The following is a 12,636-nucleotide window of genomic DNA, read 5'->3' on the forward strand; positions in this document are numbered from 1 at the left end:
GATATATATATATATATATATATATATATATATATATATATATATATATATATATATATATATATATTAGACAGTTCTTATGACTTCCATATGAAATGAATCAGTTTAGGCGAGACCTTTGGTGCTGGATGTAGCGTACAGACTCAGTCACTGTTACAGGTCCTTCCCAAAGTGAATTAGTCTGTCGGTTGTAAGAATACAATTATAAACGAATATGTGGGCAAGGTGAAGAGATTAAAATATATGCTTGGAAAATAGCAGTGCCAAATAAAGTAATATACGATAGATGTCAGTGCCAAATTTGACTAGACTATATTATGATAAAGGATTTAATTACAAAAGAAAACCAATTCAAATGGCACATAGCTGTCCATAGTAAGAGGTAGCGTACTTGTGTGTTTTGATTTCCATCCATCCATCCATTCCCAGACGCCATGTATCCCACACGGGGTGGCCAAGGGCTTAGAGTTAATTGTTTTACAGGGAGGGGCACTAATCCTCCACCAACCCCACTTGACACGTAGGGATGCCAACAGCATCTGGTGTTCCCAGGCGGTCACCCATCCAAGTACTAACCAGACCCAGCGTTGCTTAACTTCGCTGATCAGACGGGAAGCGGTGTACTCAACGTGGTATGATTGGGAAAAAAAAATCATTTGATTCCCTAATTTGCTTGTCATTATCTTAGCGCAGTTAATATAAAATTCATTATGATAGGTTTGGAGGTTGATAAAGGTAATGAAATAACGGGGGATTGAGTTAATTGGATGATTTATTGACTGAGGAGCACGTGACAGAAGTTTGGTACCCACCCTCCTTTTTGTAACTTGATAGTCGGCGGATTGATTCTGCCTGACAGTTGTATGGGAACCACACATTAAATAAATACAAATATAAAAAATTCATATGCAGGTGATTAGGCAGGTGGGGTGGAGCCGGATTCCGGGGGCCTGAATGGTGAGTGAATAGCCTAAGCGTCTGCCCAAATTCACTGACCATGCTGCTTAGAGGTCTCTCTCTTTTCGCTTTCTCTTTCTTGTCTTTTGGATTATACCTCACCACGTCCTAAGGTGAGGGAAAAAGGTCAAGATAATGACAACGACAACGATTGATGATGATTTTTGATGGTCATGGTGGTGGTGATGATGATGATGATTTACGATAGATATCCAAGTCGTACTTGGCCAGATGTATCGATGCAGCGACAGGAGGTGTGGTTCATTTTCACGGGGCTCACTGATACTAGTTCCCCTACTTTTAGTTTTTTACCTTTTCTTGATACTGAATCTTTGAGAGAGAGAGAGAGAGAGAGAGAGAGAGAGAGAGAGAGAGAGAGAGAGAGAGACTATGTTGTCTAGTTCATTAGTACCTCACGCTTCAACGAGTTTCTTTGTTACCCCTCACACTCGTGGCACATGACTACACGCTTTCACAGCTGGGCCGGCAGGTGCTGTGTGGCAGGGTCATGTCAGGTCAGGTCATGTTAGATCATATCAGGTTAGGTTAGATCAGGGTAGGTCGGATTACGTCATGTCAGGTCAGAGCAGGTCAGTTTATTTCAGGTCAGATCTTTTCAAAGTAGAACAAGTAAAGTCGAGTTAGGTCAGGTTACATGTAGTTAGGTAGTTAGGTTTGCTCAGGTCAGGTCAGATTAGGTTAGACGTGGGTCTGTACACATACTTTGCCGTGGTTGCACGACGCCTGACCCACCTGCACGTCTCAGAGTTACTAAGAGAGACTGGGGTTACGTAGGTAGGTACAGGTAGGTAGGTGTGTGATGAGTTGCAGGTGTCAGTGGTGGGGTCATTTGGCATATTTACAAGGCTGTAGGTTGGTTGTAAAATTAACCCTTTCACTGCTGTTGCTTCTGCACCTGGGTAGTTTATTTAGTCTAATGCCAAAAGACTTTATTCAACTGAGGGTAACTTGCAGGCAGTAGCTAAGAAAATGATCACGAGTAACCTTTCACTACCGCTGTTATGCTTGGGAATTTTATGTAGGCTGACACCATATGGTTTTGTTTATACAGCAGATATCCAGCAGTCAGAGGGTTGAAGTTTAACAGAGGGAAAGTGTACATAATTATTGTTGATTAGAGAAGGAATTGGAGAATAATGTGGCTAGATAGAGGGAGAAGTAGCCTATATTTGAAAGGTTGTGGGTTGGTTTGAAAATTAAAGGTTAGCAGAGGGAGAGAGAATGAGCAGAGGAAGATCGAGATGTGCAAGTAGGATAGATGGAGGGGTGTATGTGTTAGGATGGCGTAGTGTGTGTGTGTGTGTGTGTGTGTGTGTGTGTGTGTGTGTGTGTGTGTGTGTGTGTGTGTGTGTGTGTGTGTGTGTGTGTTTACCGAGAATAAACTGTCTAACAGAGCGTCTTTTATCATGTCGTTCCCTAAGGCCCATTGGTCCTCCCACACACCAGCAGATGGCGCCACACACCCTTACATGTCGCCACTTGGGCTTTATGTCGAGCCATCATTAGAGCAAAGTCAGAGCTGTGTCATTTAAGTTTGGTGATATGGTATTAGCGGCGGTGTTTTTTATGACCTGCGTTGGGCCTTATGGATAATTCATAGTTAATTTTATACCTCTAATTTGTATGCCTTTATGTAGAACTGTACTCCATTTCACCGAGTCTGGCATCATCTCTGACGACCTCAACGCCTGTAGTGTTGATGTAAGTCCTCTGTACTAGGTAAACCTCTACGTATTACCTTGAAAACCAATACAGTATATAAAGGCAATACAAAAAGGTTTGTTCAGTACTGAGGACCTTAATCAATGATACAGGTGTTGACGACATCAGAGATCGTGCCAGACTCGGTGAAATGGAGTACAGTTGTATAATGTACTTTTAGGAATGCACTGTGTAGCTGTTGGGAATTCTGTTGTGGCTGGCATAGTGTTCTCCAGCTGGGCACATTACCCCTTTCAGTCAGCTGCAGTCAAGTCTTGTAGACGCCAGACCTGTACTGCTTGGGTTAGTAAATAGATAGATAGGTAGATATAGGTATTTCATTTTCCCCCATCAGGCGATTATTTTCAGCATATTGGATTGATGCTAAAAGGCGGGGTTAGACAAGCTTTTACCGGTAGTACCTGGCTACCACCACACGATTATTTTCTGCGTAGATAATTCAGACTAGAAAGTTTATACATAGCCCTCTTTATTCCATTTACTACAAGAAGCCTGTCCTTAGCTAAGTATGATCTTAGAGCAGTAGCTACAATGAAAAAAAAAATGTAGAAGAAGGGTTAAGAGGAGAGCAGGTATCGGTAAGGATAGGTGAGGCTGGTTTGGTGTGTAGATAGAGATGTGGGTGATTTGGGTTGCTGCGTGGATAGAGATGTGGATGATTTATATAGTGTGTGGGTACGGTATAGTTCGTCCACCTTACCTTGATGGTTTTCGTTCTTTTGCAGTTTCATTCCCGTAGCTAAGTGGTAGAATAAGACGATACTAGGTTTTATAGTATTTGCGTAGCACATCTTCGTGACTAGGAGTGCACCCTGTTCTAATGTTAATCTTTTGTTGCAGTTCAGTTGCAGAATATTATAGTATTACAGATGTACATACTTTTCTTTGTACTTCTTTGTGACTGGCACCATATTCTTGTGTTACACTCACAGTTCATTCTGTCCGACAAGGAGAGTAGGCTATGATTTCACCCGTTTGTTTGTTTGTCTGTTAGCAGGATTACTCTAAAACTAAAAGAGAGATTTAGACCAAAATTTGTGAGTAGATAGCCCATGTCCCAGTGAACAATCGACTAGCTTTTGGGACCGATCCGGATGGTTTGGAAATTACGTTGCCCTCGTCGGAGAGATGCGCTTCGTTGATTGCCCCTCTGGTTAACAGAATATGACAGCATTTAGGCTGTATGTCCTTTCCATAGCACCTCTTCGTGACCAGCACCGTATACTAGTGCTAATCCCTTGTTGCATTAATTGTGGAAAAACTGAAATAATCAATAAGAATATGGAAAATGCGCAGGAATGTGTAATTGGAGGTATGGTTGTAAAGCAAGTTGATAGGTTTAAATATTTAGGTACTTATTTAGCCAAGGATGGTTCTTTGAACTTTGAATTCGAGGAAAGGTTAAAGAAGGCTAATCAAGCAATGGGAATGCTTAAAAATATTTGGAATAATAACAATTTTTCTGTGCATACAAAAATCAAACTTTATAAGGTAATGGTTAGGAGTATCTTAATTTATGGACACGAGTCTTGGTACAGCACAGTGACTATGGAAAATAAATTTTTGGTGTTTGAAAACAAAGCACTTAGAAGAATATTAAGAGTTAAGTGGTGGGAAAGGATACCAAATAGTAGAATTAGAGAAATAACGGGAGTGCAGCCGGTCGATGAATATGTTAGGTTCTCACGATGGAAGTGGCTAGGACATGTGTATAGGAGACAGGGAATAGTACGAGGTACACCAGGGTGGGTGGCACTTGGTAGGAGAGGTCGAGGAAGGCCAAAAGAGACGTGGGTGAGAACAATGAGACGGGAAGCTGGAGATGAGTGTTGGGGAGATCTTGAGGGGTTAGCACAAGATAGGATGTGGTGGTGTGAGTTCATCGAGGCCCTATGCATCCCCGAGGGTGCCACAGGAAATGATTGATTGTAACAATAGCAAATGTTGGGTTAGGAGGAACACCATCCCCTCACTCTGCACTGTGTCAAATGGTTTCGTATAGCCTAATCTAAGACACCACGCCCCTCGTTGAATAGTGTCCACATGGCTTTGAAATGTACGGTTTGTTGTGCAGTAAAATAAGACGATCGAAACGGATGTGGTCCCTATGGGTGTAAGTGTGGGGGACACGAGGAAATTCACTCACATCCTGCCGCTGGAGCAAGAAACTCGTCACCCATACATGGACCGAGTAGCCCGATGCTCCCCATAGCAAGGAATAGTAAAAGTTTGGATGATGGGTGGATTCTAATTATCATATTATTACATTGCTGAAACAAGAGAAGCAACAGAGCGTCATCAAAATCACAGGGGTTTCCCTTATTTCAGAGTATGTTTTGGAAATGCATCTACGTCCGAAAAAGAAAGGACGAGAATAGTGCACGAGCCAAGAATAGTGTACGAGTCAGTAATTGGGGAGAAAGTTATGAATGTGGCTGTGAAGGGCCTAATAATAAATAAATGATGGGGTATTGCGTTACATAAACATGTAAGCATCGTACTGATAGCATCACTTCTGAGTTAATGGTACGGGTTATAAGGGAGAGTTACGTACTGATGGACTGATTACCTAGACTTGACGGCGAGAGAGAGATGATAAAGTAGGAGGAAAAGAAAGTGCTTATTTTAAAGGGAAGTTTAACTGAGGGACCTTGATAAAAGGATGAAAAGAGGAATGTAGATTGAAGGGAGAGTGGAGGGAAATCTGAAGGAAAAAGAAGCTGAGTAAACATCACAGAAAATGGAAAGAAAGGAAAAAGGGGAAGATAAATGTGGAAAACAGGTATTTGCCAGATGGAATAATTAGGAAGATGCAGAGAAGAAATGCAGACGGGAAGGATGTGAAAGCAAACAGGACAACATACGGGAAGTGTTAGATTAATGCTTGACCAAATAAAATATACCAACATTGAAGATTGGTAAGGTGATAGAATAAAAGGTAGCAGAGGACTATATTAGAAGGATGGAATAAGTAATAACTGTAGACAAAAAGATATGTAAGTAAACAAGAGAGAATAAAGAAAGTAGCAGGGTATAGGGTAGACCAAAGTAAGTAGGGGAAGTAAAATGTGAGGTGAGGTGAGGTGAGGGGGATGTGGTGGGTCAGGTAAGACTGATAAATTGCTCCTCAGGTAAGACCCTCCTCTTGTAGATGTTCCTGGCCTGGATAGAAATTCACCGAGCAACTTTAGATAATTTTTATTATGCTGACGAAGATTTGTTTTTGTAGGAAGGAGAATTGAATAACTAATTTTCCTCGTAACTAATTGGATGAGCAAGGAATTACATTAAGATAATTATCCTCTCGCAGCTAAGAAGTATTTATATTTGAAGACCAAGGAGACCTGAGTGCAGAAACTTCCCATGTCTATTGTACTGTATCGCAAAAACCTGTATGGGATTATTTTTATTTTGACTTGGGAACGTAAAGCAGGTGTTTTCTTTGTGTTTAATTTTGCCGTTCATTATGTTTAGGCGAACTATGCATCTGTGTGTGGTTATATATGTGTGAATTATATTGAGGTAATTGAGGGCATTGGCGGGTGTGTGGGCATAATGAGGGCGGCGGCCCAGTAAGGGCCTTCTTCTTTGCTATCCTTATCTCATTCTAGTAGTTCAGTTACTCTGTTAGGAGCTGCCTATCATGGGCCAACGGCCATACTGCAGTTATCCTTTCTCCTTATGTTTTTATGTTCTATGTAATGTCTCGGCTGCATCTCCAAGACGATGTGTGGCCCGCGAGAAGAACGATACACGGTCGCGTTCCAGGGGAGGATCAGGATTTAAGAAAAATTGAGCTTCTGCCTTGATCTACGCGCAGTCAGCAAATTTCTAAGCTTAATCCTAGTTCCCATTGCCTGTCTTAACGAGGCGATGATGCTTTGCTCTCCACGAAACTGGCAGAAGAAAAGGAATGAAGTTTGCGGACTCGTGGCCTTTGGTTCCTTTTTCCTAGCATTAAAAAAAAAAAAGTGGAATATGATGGCACTTTTATGTACCAGAACAAAGAGTTTTATCTTGACGAGGGAACGAAGTAGGAATTTTGTGTCACTGAGGGGAGAAGGAAATAATACTTCTTACGTGTTCCGTGTGTGTTGTAAATTGAAACTAATACGGGCAGGAGTAGGGGAAATGGAAGCCCTATCTGGATATACTGGCATAGCTTCTGTGTATGGCGATCCCTCTGCCCGGCACTTGTGTTACAAGCAGCCTCGTACCTGATACGGCTCAGGAAAACGAGAGATTGTGCATGGGACCTCCTTTCTTTGATTTATATCTGATAAGATGAAAGAGCTGTTCATTAGTCATTATTCTTCTAATTAGGCCTGTTTAGTGATTGTAACTGTACCACATAGTACCGTTATGCTTGTGAGACGGAGCCAGGATTCCGATGGCTTGAATAACGTGAGTCACATTGTGCTGTGCTTGCTGTTGATGGTTCGCCCTCTTTTGTACTTTCCCTATTTCTGGATCCTGCCTTACCATCTCTTTAGGCGAGTCTGGTTATTCTCTCTAACAGGAGCTGCCGTCATGTACCATCTGGCTTACTGCAATCATTCTCTGTTTATGTTCTTCAGTTCATTTTAGAGGGTAATTGCCATTGACTGGTCAGTGGCCTAATAATGAAAGTACAGATAAAGGAAGAGTCAGGGAGGGTAGTGGCCTTCCGTGTTGGGCATGAGTAGTGCAGTGTACAGTAGATCTGAGGTGTGGTTGAGACTGTGGGCGTGTTGACCGTGGACGTGTGGGTGGGGGTGGGTGGCTGGCCTTACAATGGACTGTGTTGGTTCCCTGGACCTAATGACAGGATACACTAGGGTCACGGGCATGTCACGGTGCCCACGTGGGAGGGTGAGGGTGATAGTTGTGATACGGGGTAGTGGTGGGCAGGATTTGTCTGGTACCGTATTGGTGGTGAAAGTTAGGTCGGTGATGGTGATGTTGGTTAGATGATGGCAATGGTGAGGAAAGATCTGTGATGGTGATGATTAGGGCAGTGGTGATAGGGTTGTGATGGTACGGTTGATGGTCAGGTGGTGGAGATGGGTAGCAAAAGGAATTAATGGAATTTGTTTATAAACCACCCCCTCCCAGACGTCTCTCATCTTATTAAATCGCGTTGTGGTGGCAAGAATAAAATGAAGAAGACGCCATCGTAGTTAAGGGACTAAGCTGTTATTTGTTGAGGTCATCACAGCCTCTTTCCCACCTTGTCAGCCATCCTTTGCTTTCGTCTATCATTTATCTCCCCATCATGGGCCCTAACCATTTATCTCTCACCATCACCCGCCGTCCTTCCCTCTTTTATCCCTCCAGGCATACTTTCCTACGTGTATATTCCTTCCATTCTCCCTTTCCTCCCTCCAGGCAGACGTTCCTTCATTGTTCTCATTCACTTCTCTTCCTCCCATCCCTCCTTCCAAATATATGGTACTTTCCTCCTCCTCCTTTTTTTTTCCCTGCCTCCCTCTCTGCCTCCCAGTCACTTTCTCCTTTTTCCCTCAGCATCCGTCTTTTCTTTCTTCACATTCTGTTATCCCCCTCCCGTATTTCTTCAGCATCCTTTCGTTCCCTTTTCTCTCAGTTCTCTCACTCCCTTCTTCTTCCCTCTTAGCATCCTTTATCTTATTGTCTTCCAGTCTTCGTTATCCTGCTCTTGAGGCATTCTTTCCTTCCTTCCTTTCTTTATCTCCTTTCCCTGTCTCCATCCGTCCTTCCTTCTCTTCCCTATTCTTCTTCATCGTTTTCACACACCCCTGCTCGCTCAGTTTTTCTTCTCTTACTCGTTTCTTCCCTTCACCCCACTCAGCCTCGCTCGAAGCATCCTCTCATTCCTCTCTCTCCCTGTTTCCACTCATTTCCCTCGGTAGTCGTTTCTCTGTTACATTTTCATTCGTACTGCGTTAATTAGGAAACTTAATCGTGGAGACCAGTCCCTTTACCCATTAACCCTTTCACTACCATGACGTCATGATTTAGTTTGAATTTACTCTCTTGATACTATTTCATTTAACCTGTTTTTATTTTGGACCTTAAATTTAAGATAGAAAAATTGTAATAGCAGATGGGTTTAAGTGCTGCTTGTGTCTTAACTTTTTGCATGAATTCGTCTTTAATTCTTGTTTTGTCTTTACAGGTGAGTGAGTGGATGTTTTACCTGTGGGAGGGAGTTGGAGGTTCGTGTTCAGGTATTGTACAGGTTCTCTCTCTCTCTCTCTCTCTCTCTCTCTCTCTCTCACTGACTCCGTCCATCTCACCCCTACTTTCCCTTCCTTTCACCCCGTCTCGCCTGTCACCTGGTCTTCTCCACCACCGCCACTCTTCACCCATCCTGCCCCACCACCAATCACTGTCTGGCCCTGAACAAAAACAATAGCGTCATCAATAACCATACTCTAAGTCACGGGTGCCAGGGGGGTATTCTTCTTCATAATTGTACCCTTTAATATCCCTTTTGAATCCATTATACAATAGTTAATGTTAATGTTGAATACCGTAAGTTAAAAAGGGAGAAAATGGGAAACCTTGAACCAGAGAAATATTGATTAAATTTTCCTTCATTACGGTGGTGTTGCCTTAATTATTTTGCTGTCTGCAGATGTTTATACTGTTGTTATGTACAGTTGTTATACTGCAGATGTTTATACTGTTGTTATGTACAGTTGTTATACTGCAGATGTTTATACTGTTGTTATGTACAGTTGTTATACTGCAGATGTTTATACTGTTGTTATGTACAGTTGTTATACTGCAGATGTTTATACTGTTGTTATGTACAGTTGTTATACTGCAGATGTTTATACTGTTGTTATGTACAGTTGTTATGTTAACAAATAGTATAAAATTGTTGTTCATCCTTGGGTTCGTGTTCATTGGTTTGTGGTAAGTCGGATCCTCAGTGCTTCGAACGTTAACTCGTGGAGCTTCGCGATACAGTTATGTTTCTTTGTGTGGATGTGTGCCGGCCCGAGTGTGTGTGTGTGTGTGAGTGTGCTGGTTATTAGAAACGAGGTTACTAGTTTTTGGTGTTATGCCGCGGACGTTGGTTCTTGCTTTCTGCCTGACGTGTGTGGATTAACCTTTCACCTCTGCCTGGTGTACATTTCTGTGCCACGTTCTCAGCTAAGTTACTGTTATGTTCTTGTTCGCTGTGATTGTATATGATTTTTTGTATTTATGCTTCTGACCCCTACCAGAGACTAATATGTCCTGGCAGCTTATGGAGCCTAATAATTAAGCTTTCATTAATGCCAGGGTTTTGTCAGACCATGCTGTTGGTGCCAATTTTCTTGTAAAGAGGGCTCGACCTTATATCCTTAATGTATCTGTATAAATAACCATAAGATTGAGTTCATTAGGGGCTTCACCCGTTTTCTTGTTTGATTTGAAAATTACTTAGATTTTGTATTAAATGTCACTAGTGTAAATAAATAATTTTATAGTTTTTATGTAGCTTTGAACTGTTCAATATTTGTCTTTCATATTAACACACATCATAAACCAGTTAACTCACAGTGACTTTAAAATATAAGTGATATATTTCTGATTTTATTTTAAAAAATCACTATATGGTGTGTTACAAGTGACTGATTCCTGGTTGGGGTTACTATATGGAATTGAGAACCTGGGATAATTGCTTTGAGATCTGAGTTGGTTTAAGAGAGGTTTCATTGATGTTATGGTTTCGACCCCTGACCGTAACACCATTCTTAAGATAGACTTTTCTAACTGGAAGGGTTAGATACAGCCTTCAATAACCCCTTCAGTACGAGTGATCTTTCCTAAGCTGAATAAAACCGTCTGGAAATAGGTAAAGTGTAAAACGACGTCACGGTATTGAAGGGGGTAAACATAAAGCCGTTGATGTATGAGTTATGTCCCTGAGTACAGTCATTTAGAGGCAGCAGGAATAGACCACTGCGTCATCGGAGTGAAAAGGTTTAGCTGTTTTGAACGCGAAATGACGGCTGGGGAAATTATCAAGTTGTGTCTTAACCCTGTTAGACCGAGGACCCCCCCCTTCTCTCTCTCTCTCTCTCTCTCTCTCTCATGAATGCTGAATGCTGAATGCTTCCCTCTCTTTCTTTTTATTTTTTCTCGAAGGGAACAATCTTGCGGGCTTCTAACCTTTGGTTCTTTCTTCCCTACGTAAAAAAAGAAAAAAATCACTAGGGGCACTGCTACAACACCCCTCTGTCCACACATTCTCATCTCTCTTCTGTCCAGCTCCCCATTGCAGAAGTTATCTGGTACTTTAGTCATTCATGTACACAACTAGTGAACTCTGGCATTCTTCCTCAGACTGTATTTCCCTCTGCACTTAACCTCCAGCCATGCATCTCGGATTGAATGAATCTTGATTTTGTCTTGCTTTTGTTCATATTTCTTTGGAAAAGACTATTTGCAGACTGTCTGCCCCCTTTTGTTATTTAAAAAGACAGAATTCCTGTGCATATACTGCACTTGTTATTTCTCAAGCCGGGCCAGTAGGGGCCAGTGTGTCGTTACCAGGATCAACAAACGGTACGTGTGGGAACGCATAGGTAATGGAAGAGAGAGGGGCTCGTTGCCAGAGGGTTAGGGAAGGTAGACTGGCGTGTGTGATGAAAGTAGCAAACATGGTACAAGGCACACATGCCAACACCACACTGGCCACGGATGAGAAGCACGAAATTATTTATTGTTTTTTTTTTTTTTAGACTAATTACTGAAGTGGTAACAAACAATCTATCTATCTATATATCTATAGCCCGACACCCTAATCCCGCAAAGGGTGGCCGCAGACAAAACGCCTCCAAGTCGCTCTGTCACCCACCATTTGACTACCCTCCCCCCAACTCACCCCCCCCTCTCCCTCATATACCTCTCAACTCCATCCCTCCACCTCATCCTCGGTCTACCTCTCCCTCTCCCTCCCTCCACCTCACCTACATACACCCTCTTAGTCAGTCTTTCATTCTCCATTCTCTTCACATGTCCAAACCACCTCAGTGTATTTCTCCTAATCTTCTCAACCACATCCACATCCACCCCACATCGTTCCTTCACTTCTTCATTCGTCAACCTGTCCCTCCATGTCACTCCACATGCTCCTCTCAAGTAATAAACAAAAAATCATCCCGGTACAAATTAGGCCCCAAGACCATTATGGAACGATAGGATGGAGACCGTAAGAAAGAAGGGGAGGAAAAATGCGGGGAGAGAAAGTGGTTGGAAGGAGGAGAGGAACACCAGGAATTAGAGCAAGATGGAGATAAGATTGGAAAGTAGATGAGGGAGGGAGGTGGGTCGTGGGAAGAGGGATCGTCACTGAGTAGGAATACATATGTCTGGATTTCTTTTTCTCAAGACCAACCTTCACGGGATACGGGTCTGACAAATACATAAATAAGTAAATAGGACGAGGAAGAAAGGACGGGGGAGGAGAGAACATTTACATGCAGAGCGGGTGAGAAAAGAGAAGAGACAAGATGAGTGAGGGAGAGGAGTAGGAAAGCAAAACAACGTGGGAGAAAGTAGGAAAAGAAGATGATTGAGGGAGAGGAATGGATTGGGGGAGAAGGAAGGAAAAATGAACAGGAAGGGATGAGAATAAATGGAGGAAGGTGAGAGAAGTTAACGGAGGCGGAGAAAGTTGGGATGAGGAAGAGTGGAGAGGAGATAGGAGGTGAGAGGTGGAGGAGAGGTCAAGGAAGATCAAGGCGAGTCAGAGAGAGAGAGAGAGCACCTCGTTCCTGCGGCTGGTTCCACGCCTCGCCTCGCCTTCCCTTAGTCTCATCTCGTGCATTTCGCCATTTGTCTGTCGTATGTGGGTTTTTGTAAGCTGAAGAAAAGCTTTTGGCGTAGGCTAGAGTAAGTACAAAATTCATCCATCGCGGCCAGAATGTCAGTCGAAATAGACTTTAACTGATAGATAAGTACAATGATAAGTAAAAT

At 42.5% G+C, this 12,636-nt stretch overlaps 1 pseudogene; it reads right to left on the bottom strand.

Moving 5' to 3' along the window:
• Positions 1–527: 527 nt before the first annotated feature.
• Positions 528–646, bottom strand: LOC145416577 (5S ribosomal RNA; annotated as a pseudogene).
• Positions 647–12,636: the final 11,990 nt, after the last annotated feature.

Source organism: Coenobita brevimanus, chromosome 106 (assembly GCF_032717465.1).
Source record: "Coenobita brevimanus isolate Jiangsu-jjx chromosome 106, ASM3271746v2, whole genome shotgun sequence".
In the NCBI taxonomy this organism is placed as follows: domain Eukaryota; kingdom Metazoa; phylum Arthropoda; class Malacostraca; order Decapoda; family Coenobitidae; genus Coenobita; species Coenobita brevimanus.